We start from the raw sequence: 12127 nt of genomic DNA, 5'->3' as shown, positions 1-12127 counted from the left end.
AATACCAGGGAACGTAAGAGATCTAACGGAATCTAAGATTAGAGAGCTGAAGAGCATCTCAGAAGAGAATATAGGGGGAAAAAGTATCATTGAATAGAAGAGAATCTAAGATTACAAGAGTAGAGAATCTAAGAGAAGCCAAGAGAGAAAAATTGAAGAGCACACAGGAAAAGGGAAGAGAAATTTAGAGAAGCTAAGAAAAGGAAATGAAGAGACTGTAAGAGTATACCAGCAAATAAAACAGAAGGGAATCTAAGAGAACAATATGTAAGCAAATACAGAAGAGAGACAGGAATAAGTGAAAACACTATACACTGTAAGACAATAGAGGAGAAAATAAGAAAACGTAGGACTACAAAAAAAGGGAAGAGAATATAAAAGAGGGAAGAGACTCTTAAGAGAGCAAAAGAGAAGGGAATAGAAGAGAAAGGAATATCTGAGAAGAGACTATAAGAGAATCTAAGATAAGGGAAGAGAACGTAAGAGGAGAGAATTTAAAAGAAAAGAGAAGGGAATAAAAGAGAAGAGAATATAAGGGAGAGGAAGAGACTAAGAGAATACAGGACAAGAGAAGAGAGTAAAGAGAAGGGAATAGAAGAAAATGCGAAAGGATACAAGAGAAGGGAGAAGAAGAGGATAGAGATTAGAAAAGACTAGGAGAATGGATGGAAAGAGAATATAAAAGAATCTGAGAAAACAGAACCAGAAGGGAAGGGAAGAGACTATAAGAAAATGGAAGAGACTATGAGAATAGAGGAGAACAGGAGAGAAAAGAGTACAAGAGACGGGAAGGGAAGGGAAGACAGACGGGAAGGGAAGAGACTGTAAGAGAGTATTAGAGAAGACAAAAGCAATGTGCTCCTGGCTTGGTAAGGTCTTTATTTTTTCAGGACAACTATCTGACTTCATTAAAAGCAGGAATCTTTAAATATAAATAGTCTTGTCTGTCGTGGAGCTCCAAACCTTTGCAGCAGTCATCCAGCTGTGAGAGGCAGCTGCACAAAGGGAATCCTTTCTCTAAGGCGAGCAGCTGAGCAGCGACCTGTTATAGCCACCCATCAATGTCTAGCTGCGCGGCAACACGAATGCCACCAACGGAGCAGATAAGCTCTGGCACCAGCCCCCGAACAGGAGGGGACGCTGCTGCGTGCACGGAACGCAGAGGCAGAGCGCTTGCTGCGTGTGCACCGAGTAGCAGTAACAAGAGTTTTCCATTCACATCCCCAGTGGCCTTACCTCTTCCTCCCGTGCCACTTTGCCGTGCTTCACTGCGGCACCCGAGGACCCTGTCCCTATACGGCTGGGTTCGTGAGCACACCGCGCACCGGGCAGCCCGCATCACCTGCGGGGCTCTGTGATCACCAGGCTGCGGCAAAGGCAGCAGTAGAGAGGGGTCCCTTGGAAATGTGCTGTCTGCCTGCAGGCACCGCGCTGTTACGGCACCTCCTTGAAATCGGGGGCTAAATACACATCTCTGTCCCTGCGAGTGGTGCCCGGGGCTGCCGGGAAAGCGAATCTGTGGACTAGGCTGCGTGTGCTCTGGTCTGTGAGCCCCCCGTCAGCTGTGGTACAGCGGAAGTCCTGTCACTGTAAAATGTTTGGCAGATAATACCCTTCAGGGAACTAGAAACCCGCACTGATGCTGCGTGCCTGGCAGGCTAGGAAAGGTAGATACATTTGGGGCTACGCACACGAAAGCTCTACACCCTGCTGCGGTTCAAGTGCCATTGTTCCTATAGGCAGATGGCAAAGCAGCCTCAGGCCTCCTGCTGGGCTCAGGGGTCCATCAGCTGCACCGGAGGAGCCTTGCTTTCAGGACGTGACACTCGCTATGCTGGTAAGTGACCAGTTCAAATAGGCTGAAATGCAAGCGAATTTGCCCAGAGCTGGGTGTTACTCCCGCTGGTACCGGTACCTGTGGTAGCAAACATTTAATGAGAACCACACGCTGAGCAGACCTCAGTATTTCAAACAAGCCCGTTTCCCCTCCCTGGCTGCATTACACTATGTTCCTCCAGATGAACCGAACGTCATGCCAGCAAAGCACTTTAGCTCAAGGTACCAAAGACGAGCTTCAGCAAGGGCGCAATCGCACCAGACACGCCAAAGAGCGTGAGGAGGAGAAGCCCCTCCGTAAGAAAGAAGGGTAGCTGTGGCTTTGGGGTTTTAAAGAGACCCTCAGCAGCTGCAGGGAAACACCTGCATGCCCTGGGGTTCTAACCATAGGATCACAGAACGGTTTTGGCTGGAAGGAACCTTTAAAGGTCACCTCGTCCAACCCCTCCCCTGCAACGAGCAGGGACATCTCCAACTACATCGGGGGGCTCAGAACCACATCCAGCCTGGCCTCGGATGTCTCCAGGGATGGTGCATCCACCACCTCTCCGGGCAACCTGTGCCAGTGCTTTACCACCCTCATTACAGAAAAATAATGGGACTGACCTGCAGTGCCCGGCTCGCTCTCCCTCCCTCGGGCCCTTGCCTTCCCCTCAGCAGTGCAGCTCCTCTGCTGCAGAGCTGGGATCCCCCTCAGGAAAATCAACTCTGAGCCCTGAAACTGCCCCACGAGTCTCCGCCCACACAAGCGGGTCAGGATAGCAACGCTTTGTCAAGCTGTCGCGCACATCACCTAGACGGAAGACACCGTAAACAAGGACAGCACACTGGGAGTACTCTGGTGGACTCCCATCGGGTTGGAAAGACTGCATGGGTACTAATTCAACAAAGACAATACCAAGAGCTGTAAACTCTGCTGGCAGTACCCGAACGTCAAGAGGAAACTGGGGAGCTGCATTGTTACAACATCCAACAGGATGATGAGAAAAACAGTGGTAATTCCCCGCAGAGCTGCTGCAAAACAGCCTGCAAGCAAACCGATTGCTGCTTAGGCAAAAAGCAATGCAATGGTCTCAAATCAGGAGAGCAAATCAAGCTGAGATTTCCTGTGACAATGCTTTCAATTACATGAATGTACTTGACTGGAAGGGAAAAAAACTTCTTGAATTAAGCACGCAAGCAAGTTGAACAAAATAATTCCCTCCTTGTTCAAGCAGAGGACGTGGTTTTGCCCCGATTTACCGGCCCCAGGTGTTCCTATAGGAGGATCTAGATCTGTCCAGCTGTTGAAGGGACACTCTGCATTTGTGCCAATGTAAGAGGAAACAAAGTCCTGCATCCAGATCTTGGGCCCCAACTCCAGAGGGACGTGGAGCCGCGCAAGTGAGCCAGAGGAAACCATGGAGATGCTGAGAGGCCTGGAGCACCTCTGCTCCGCAGCCAGGCTGAGAGAGATGGGCTTGTTCGGCCTGGAGAATAACAGGTTCCTTAAGGGGGGGAAACCTTAGAGCAGCTCCAGTGCCTACAGGGGCCACAAGAAACCTGGAGAGGGGCTTTGGACAAGGGCGTGTAGGGACAGGCCAAGGGGGAATGGCTTGAACCTGCCCGAGGGGAGACTGAGACGGGCTCTCAGGCAGAAGCTCTTCCCTGTGAGGGTGCTGAGGCGCTGGCACGGGGTGCCCAGAGAAGCTGTGGCTGCCCCGTCCCCGGCAGTGTTCTAGGCCAGGTAGGACACAGGGGCTTGGAGCAAGCTGCTCTAGTGTGAGGTGTCCCTGCCCGCCCGTGGGCAGGGGTTGGAACTGGATGAGCTTTAAGGTCCCTTCCAACATGAACCATTCCAGGATTCTGTAAAATGCAGAAGCGGGGAGGATAACTACAGGCAAACCACAGACCAATTGGTGAAAGCAGAGGGTAAATGCATTTCCTCTCTTGGCAACGTCCGAGGAGCATCTGCTACAATTACCAGACATACCTCCGCTCTCCTCTGTTGCTTCCCATTAGCAGAAACTTCTCTTTTCTTTCTGGTCTTGCAGCTGAAAGAAAGAGGTAAAAAAATCTTCTGGAGCTCCCGAAAGGGTCTGTTCCGGCACGCACAGTGTCCACGCGAGAGCACGCTGCTCTGAAACAGAAGGGTTCTTTTATTTACCGAACAACAAGAACCGGGTTTTTCTTCAGCTCAAGAAACCGCTGACGTGAGTCCACCACAGCACCAACACTGACGAGGCTGACAGGCTGGTGCGTCTAATACCAGCTATCACATCTTCCACCTCGCTTAGCTTAGGTTTCAGCACAGCTGCTGAGCACCACTGCTCGCCACCAAACACCGGTTTGGGAAGTGCCGAGTGGAAAGTTCTGCCGCCATTTATTTAGCCGGCAGATCGACACTGAAGACCAAACGGGGATAAAATCTGCTACGCAGGAGGAGGAGGTGCCAGAGAAACCCTTAAGTACCAGCGAGCTGGTGGCGCTGGGCACCAGCCCTGTACACGTAGCCTGTGCCCATCCTGCAGCCCCACAGGCTGGCCCTGCTCCTCCCGGCCGGGATGCCGGGCTGCACGGCCCCCACACGTCCTGCCTCTGCTGACACCTGCTGCCGACTCTGTGGCCCTAAACCTACAGGTAATACCACTTGGGGTTCATTCTCTCTTGCTCTCTGTGAACTGCTGCTCAGGGTCCTGCTGGGGCGGGAGGGAGCCATCAGGTACCTGGTTTCTGCGTGGCAGCGCAGCCCCTGCGATGCAGACATCCATGCAGGAGGTCGTCATCTCTTGCAGTTTCTGTGCTTACTCCAGCGTATTCTCTGGGCACTTTACCTGCAAGATCACAGCGCGTTATTTCCTAACAGTAGCTGGGAATCGGAAGCTAAACCCGTTCTAACACGGGAAACAAGTGACTCAAAAAACACCCCTTTTCTGACCAAATGAGCCCTTGCATCCACTCCCAGGGTCTCCCGAAGCAGTTCCGTGGTTAGGGTGGTGACATTACCGCTCTCAAGGGATGCGGTGACAGGTGAGCCTGAAAGAACACAGGTTTCAAGAGAAGAAAAGAACAAAGTGCTGTGCCTTAGGTCACTGTATTTGAGAGCTGTGAACAACAGCAGCAAGGGCAGAGCAGGCAGTTTCCAGATTTCTTTATGCTGTTTGGAAACAGCGAGGAAAAGCCCCTCACCTAAGCGCTGTGGCCCTCACCCAGAGCTCTTCGACCCCAGAGGCAGTGTGTCCGCTCACTCTTTCTGGCTGTGCTTCCCTGCCAGGTCAGCTCGCTGCCCAGGGCCTGGCCAGCAGCGCCCACGGTTGCATTAACACCCCCGGGAAGTACTGCCCTGCCCAAGTCTAGCCTCCTACCTGTGCAGCATACATACTACATCTTTGCAGCATACATACTACATCTTTGCTGACAGCTACCCATCCCTTTGAGAGGGAAAACCACGGCTGTTGACCAGCCAGGTCAAACATATTCTGTCCTGTAGGGTGATGGACACATGCTGCACACTGGGCCATCCACAGCTGTCTCATACATTAAAAGCACTAGGATTCAAAAGGCATTTGTAAAGCTTTAACGAGACAAACTCCATTTCATCTTCAGACGGCATAATTTTTATATGGCAGAAAGTTCCATGAGCAACCCTTAGACCAACTGCTGCCACAACTAAAGCCTTCAGCTCGACGACCAGGGCAAATCAACAGCAGAGCACATAAAGATTTTGTCTGTTCTCAACAGGTTGAGACTTTAAAATCATTCAGCATAAACAGAGCAGCCCTAAAGCCACCCAGTCTGGTAGCTCGATGCGTCTCCTGCTACAAGCACCTCCCAAGACAGATTGAGATCTGGATCAGCTCCCTCACAACGCTGTCTCTGCATCCAGAATACCAAGCATTTATGAAGAAACCTGATGGCTACTGCAGCAAGGCTGGTGTCCAAACCAGGGGAAACCAGGGGAGCAGCAGCAGCAACTGCAGTCCTCACTGACAGTCTCAAGGGAAAGGCTGCGATGAGCTGGCTGGGGTCCCCTAGGGCACAACGCGGCAAGGTCTATTTGCAGAACAAAAGGAGGGCAATGAGCCCTGCCCCTGCTGCCGCAGACCTGACTCATTTCATGGAGGGAGAATTTCAGGCTCCAGATCTCTCAGCACCTTCAAGCTCCAGTGAACAGTCTCATTTCCAAGCCACCCGCACGTTTAGATCAGAGGAAAGAAACAGGGAATTCCGTGGCTGCTTCCTAATCGGGTGTTTCCACCTCCGCCCCTTCCCCTGCCAGTGAAGGCACAGTGTGAATTAAGGACCTCCGGGTAACCCCCGCCCCGGGTCTTTACTCCCCCCAGTACCGAGCCCCTGGCGCTGTGAGGCTTCCCGCGCGGGCAGCCAGCGGGCAGGAGCCGCCCCTCTGCGCCCGCCCAAGGCACGGACGGACGGGCGGGCCGCCGGGCCCGCTCGCCTCCCCGATAACCCCGGCGCGCTCGGACCTCAGCTGCTGCCGCCGCTGCCGGGACCCGGACCCGGACCCTGCCCGCCGCCATGCTGCTCCCGGGCGCTGCGCATGCGGCACCGAAACGGCGCGCGGAGGGACCGGAGCCGGCGCGCCAACACCGGGCTGCGGCCACGAGCACCCCGCGGGCATGCCCGCACACCAACCCGCAACCGCGGCGGCCACCACGTGACACGGGCCACTTCCGGGGACAGCAGCGGGGACAAAGGGAGCACCACGGCTCATGCGCGGAGCCCGGGCTGCAGTACCGAACTCTGGACACAAGATGGCAGCAGCGAGACACCCGGGCGCCACACCGCCCCCCCCAGCCCATCATGGTGTGGTCGTTATGTGATCGCTATGGGGTCTGTACGAGTCTCTACCGATTGCTGTGCATCTCTGCCACAGCTCCTTGATGCAAGACTACTTTCATCACGTTGACAACTGATTCATAACAGATAACTGAAAAAACAACTGCAAAATTACCACCGAGTTGCTAAAAAACAACTCAGTTAATACCCACACAACCTTTTATCTCTAAAGACTATTGATAAGCCCAGAACCTGTAACCTCCATCCCAAGAAAACGCACAAGATTTGCCGCTAATCGTAGTACACACAGACTTGCACTACAGATGCTCCACCTGGCCCAACTACTGACCATGAGCAGAGCAACTCAAGGCAATCACACACACACACAAAGAACACTACAGACTCTGAGAAACCGAAAAGAGAGAAAAATCTGAAGAAGTAGACTACCTCCCAGATGGAACACTACATCCACCCAGATCACCTGCACAGCTGCAAGAGCAACGCAACAGGTCTCCTCAGGAGCCTGAGAACAAAGTCCGACATGACCATGTGTTTCCAAAAACAACCACAAAACCTGACATGATGGACATGCAAAAAGCATGAAGACCCATGAGCACGACCCAAAATTCAAGACCCAAGAGCATGAAAATGCACAGACTATGTCCTAACCAATGAAACAGGATGCCAAGATAACAGAGATACGAAAGCAGCCTGGAGACACTCAGACACTCTGGCTCAGACACTGACTCTTGATATACTATCACACCCACTCACAAGCAGACTCTCTGGCCCTGACTCATTAATTACAAGCTTATTCCCAGAGCTCTTCTGTCCATTCACACAGATCACGAGGAGTAGACAGCTACACTGATTATAGAAACCCACCACCTACGTTCCAGAGCGCAAGAGCTCCAGCTAAAAGAAAACCAGAGACAAACAGAGAACTCTCAACTAGTTTATTAACATGGGATACTATAGAGATAGTGAAGGATACTTCTCATGGTTGCTTATCTTACTGTCATGGGTTCTTTTTGGCACCCAACGTGGAGCTCGAAGGGTTGAGATAACGACAGATCTGACAAGATTAATAGTAAAACAACCGTGGTGGTTTATACAAGGTCAGCCATAAATCACGCAATTGCTCTCTCACTCCCCCCCCTTCTTGCCCTCCCCCTACTCCTGGGGGGACAGAGAGGAGAATCGAAAAGAATGCAAATCCCACAAGTTGAGTTAAGAAGAGTTATTAATTAAGGTAGAACACAAGTCACTACTGCTACCACCAATAATGATAATAATAAGGGAAATAACAAGGGAAGAGAATACAACACCTCACCACCAGTCGACAGATAACTCGCCTGCCCCCCAGCCAAACCGAGCACCAACCCATACCTCATCCCACCCTGCAGTCTCTAGCCCTTCCAGGTAACTCACAGTTAGATCCTGGGCATGATGTGCTGTGGTACGGAATACCTCTTTGGCTAGCTTGGGTCAGGTGTCCTGTTCTCTGCTTCCTCCCGGCTTTCCCTCCTCCCTGGCAGAGCATGAGGATCAGAAAGTCCTTGGTCAGACTAAAACATTTGTGTTATCAGCTCTGTTCCCAGGCTGGAAGTCAAAACACAGTGCTGCACCAGCTACTAAGAAAGAGAAAAAAAGACTGATACTGCTGAACCCATGAGAACAGACTTACGAACCCCAAGGACCCTGTGAAGACCATACACAAACCAGCTCCGAGAATCATCATGGCCGTGTGAGGTGGCAGGCTCAACCTTAGCGGGCGTCCCCGCGCAGGCAACGGTCGCCTGGGTGGGATGAGCTTCTGCCTCCCTCACACGGCATGAGGCTCGGGCTTCCATACTCGCAAGCAGGCACGCTCTTTGCCACGCAGGGGGCCAGCCCACGTCGCAAGAAGTGGCCGACAATGTCTAGGAAGGTCTGCAAGGGTCAGCACTTTTCCAGGCAGTTCTAAAGCACAACTTCCCGGGCAGGCACCAAAGCCGGACTTTTCGGGAAAAGCCCAAGCAGTACACCACAAGAGGGAGCCAAAGAGAACTAACAGTACTTGCCCATCTTGGTGTGTTTCACCACGGACCATTACTTCCTATTGTCCCCGACACAACACCCCAGACTCTGACCATTTACCTCCAGGCACCCTCTACTGTGTCCTCAGACATTCTGGTTCAAATACTACATTGGAATGCTACATCTCAAACCCCTTCCTGCCACTCTGACATTGTCCCCCACGCCCTCACCTCCGACAGGAGGCCCTCTACTTAGCGTGCGTAGTGCCGTGTGTCTCGAGGCGGCCTCACTGCTCGGAACTCCCACAGCAGATGACAGCCATGTTGCTGCCCTTGCCAAGTTGCTCTTCATCATCTGACAGAAACAAAAAAAGGGCAACACGTTGTGCTGGCCGTCCTCTCCAGCATCCCAGCCATCTATGCCAGCCTTTCCTGTAACTCTACTTCGCCTTTACATTATGCTCACCTACTCCCAATCTATTGCAGAATACAATGCTGGGCTTCTCCTGCACTCTAGGACCTAGGAGCACAATAGAAAGAAATGACCATGGTGCTTGTAGAAAATGACCAACCCCACAACCATTATTGTTACCTCTCCGACTCACCTCAAATACTCATCTGACTGCAGAAGTAGAACGCAAGACCTGCAATAACCAACACTACTACTGAACCTTTTGCCATGTTATTCTCAGCTCTTACTCACCACTCACGCAGACAACCTTCTCACAGCCCTCCTCAGCTGGCAGCTTCACCTCTCTTGATTTAAGTGTGGCACCTAAAAAAGAAATGGAAACAGGCACTCATGGAGAGAAAAACAGAAGCTTTGGCCGACCCTGAAATAAGTTGCTACTGGGGTGTTCCAAGCATGGCTCACCTTGACTGAGTCATCTGAATGTTATTTTTCAGCTCGAGTGTGAGGATGAGTTTGAGCCAGGGAGTCTTAGCCAGGTAGTCAGAACCAGGAATTCTGTGTTAGAATCAACGTTAGATTTGTGTGGATGCATGAGCCAGTCAGTGTCGGACTGAGCCTAAGTGAGTGTGAGGAGAAGTCAGCGCCAGAGAATGTCTGTGCAGCTTAAACGTGAGTATGAGTCTGAGCCAGTCTGTGTGAGAGGGAGCCTGCACTGTCTGCCAGTCTTGAATATGAGTCTAAGCCAATGAAAGCCAGAAAATTAAAGCTGGGGAGCAGGCAATGAACCAGAACCAGATGAAACAAGACCCAGCTGTGGATCGTCAGGGTGCTTTTATCCCAGCTGGGGGCTTGCCCCACCCCTGACCCAGGGCACTGAGGGAAGGGCTGGGGGTGACACCCTCCCTCCCTAACACAGTCAAGCTGTAGCCGCCCTACCCATGTAAGCTCATGCTACAGAGTAACCCCCTGCCTTTCCCTCAGCCCCATGCTACATTTCAAACCCCTTCCTGCCATCCGGACCTTGTCCCCCACCCTCCAGTCCCAAGCAGCAGTCCCTCTACTTAGCTTCCATAGTGCCATGGGTTTCAAGCTGGCCTTGATGCTCAGAACACCCACATCAGAGTCCTGTGATCTTGCCACAGCTGCCAAGTTTCTCTTTATCACCTGCAGCAAACAAACGAGCAAACAGGAACACACTGTGCTGGCCACCATCATCACCACCACCCCACCCACCAGTGCTGGCCTGCTCTGTAACAGCCCTCTTCCTCCTTCAAAGCTCATCAACATTGTGCTTGCCTGTTCCAAACCCGCAGTGGAGTCCGACACTGAGCCTCTCCTCACCTCCAGGTCCTAGGAGTACAATAGAGACAAATGATCACCCTGCTTGCAAAAAGGGACCGACCCCACTATCCTTCTCCTTACCTGTCTGACTCACTTCAAGCACTCATCCGACTCCAAAGGTAGAGGGCAGCCCTGCAACACCGAGCACAAATACTGAACCCCTTTGCCATGCTCTTCTCAACAATTAAGCACCCCCAACACACACAACCCCCGATCTTCTCACAGCCCTCCTGAGTTTGCAGCTTCACCTCCCTCGAGTTATCTGCAGCACCTAGAAAAGAAAAGGGAACATGCACACACTGACAGAGATACAGAAGCTGCACCCTTCCCTCAGGAAGTCCCATCTCTCTCTCCTGTCACTTTACTACTCATCCACTAGCCCTCAGAGCTTTTCCATCCCTTTATTCTAACGTGTACACCCCCTGGAATACACCACCAACAAAAAGTAATTGCAGCTTTATGAAAATGACAAGACCCTAAAATAAATTGCTGCTTGGGTGGTCTAAGCTTTGCTCACCTTGGCTAAATCACCTGAATGTCTTTGTTTAGTTAGAATGTGAGAGCGAGTCTGAACCAGGAAGCCTGTGTTAGTCTCGATGTGAGACTCGTGTGGTTGGGTGAGCCAGTCAATGCCAAATTGAGCCTAAATCTGAACTAGAGTGTCTGTGCTGTTTAAGTATATGAGCCTGAGCCAGTCTGTGTGGAAGAAAACCTCTTTGAGACTAAGCCCTAGAATGTGAGACAGAAAACCCCCACCCAGTCTGAAACCAAGTATAGTTTTGAGCCCAGCTTCATAAAAGTGAAGCTATGGAATCTGAGAATTTTGAATGTAAATCTAAGCCCCAAAAAGAAACCCAAGAAGTTAAAATCAGAGAGCAGCCAAGAAACCAAACCCAAAACAACAAAAACCAGGTGCACCTTGTCAGGCTGTTTTTATCCCAGCAGCTGGTTTGCCCCACACCTGAGCCAGGGCACTGGGGGGGTTGTGGGTAGGGCCTGGGGTATATAAGGCACAGCTTCGGAGTAAGTGTCTTCTTTAGGATTTGTTGCTATTCAAGGTGAGGTCTTTGGGGTGTTTTGTGGTTTTAATGATGTGTGTATTGCTTTGTTTTTTGAGTTCTTTGAAATGATTTTTTCTGAGCTAAATTTTTTAAGCCATCTTTGGTTTTGCATCTTCTTGTATTAATGAATTTTTTTGTGCTGTGGTTTTACTTAAGATGCTGTTGTTATTGGTGGTGTTCAGGTAAGTGTTTTTATTGCTCTTAGCCACAGAACTTAAAGAAAAATTTGTTTACAGTTTATGTTCTTATTACTTGTCTTTTATTTCTCATAAAATAGTTATAACAGTGGTTACTAAACAAACATTCCATTTATATGTTTAAGAGTTACTTCAAGAGTGCCTTTGGGTTTGTGCTCTTTCAAAAACTAAGTTGGACACTTGGGTCTAAAGAATACCAAACATAATATTAATGTTCTTTTGGGATGTAGTGACTGTTAAATAACTGATGACTTTTGGCAGGGAAAGATAAAAGAATGCTTTTCAGCTTGTATATTTCTCATTTTAAAACTCTAAATTACAGAGTGCTTGTTCATTACAGTCTGCATATAATAAATATTTCTGGGAATTTCCTTGTCTTAGTCTACAGAATGTTGTGTGGCAGTTCTTTTATTTTTTCCTTTTACTCCTGTTACTGCAAATGATAAAAATAAATTGGGTGGGTGCAGTAAACACCCATGTGTCCAG

General features: G+C 50.5%; 1 long non-coding RNA gene across 1 annotated transcript; it reads right to left on the bottom strand.

Annotated features, from left to right (window-relative positions):
- Positions 1–10337: 10337 nt before the first annotated feature.
- LOC136012874 (uncharacterized) lies at positions 10338–11269 on the bottom strand. The gene is made up of 3 exons (XR_010611998.1): positions 10901–11269; positions 10465–10654; positions 10338–10392 (listed from the first exon to the last, which is right to left on the bottom strand). It is a non-coding gene; the product is annotated as an uncharacterized LOC136012874 (long non-coding RNA).
- Between the last annotated feature and the right edge of the window lie 858 nt (positions 11270–12127).

The sequence above is a fragment of the Lathamus discolor genome, chromosome 4 (assembly GCF_037157495.1).
Source record: "Lathamus discolor isolate bLatDis1 chromosome 4, bLatDis1.hap1, whole genome shotgun sequence".
In the NCBI taxonomy this organism is placed as follows: Eukaryota; Metazoa; Chordata; class Aves; order Psittaciformes; family Psittacidae; genus Lathamus; species Lathamus discolor.
The sequence above is the reverse complement of the archived record's forward strand: the minus strand, read 5'-3'. Positions and strand labels throughout refer to the sequence as shown.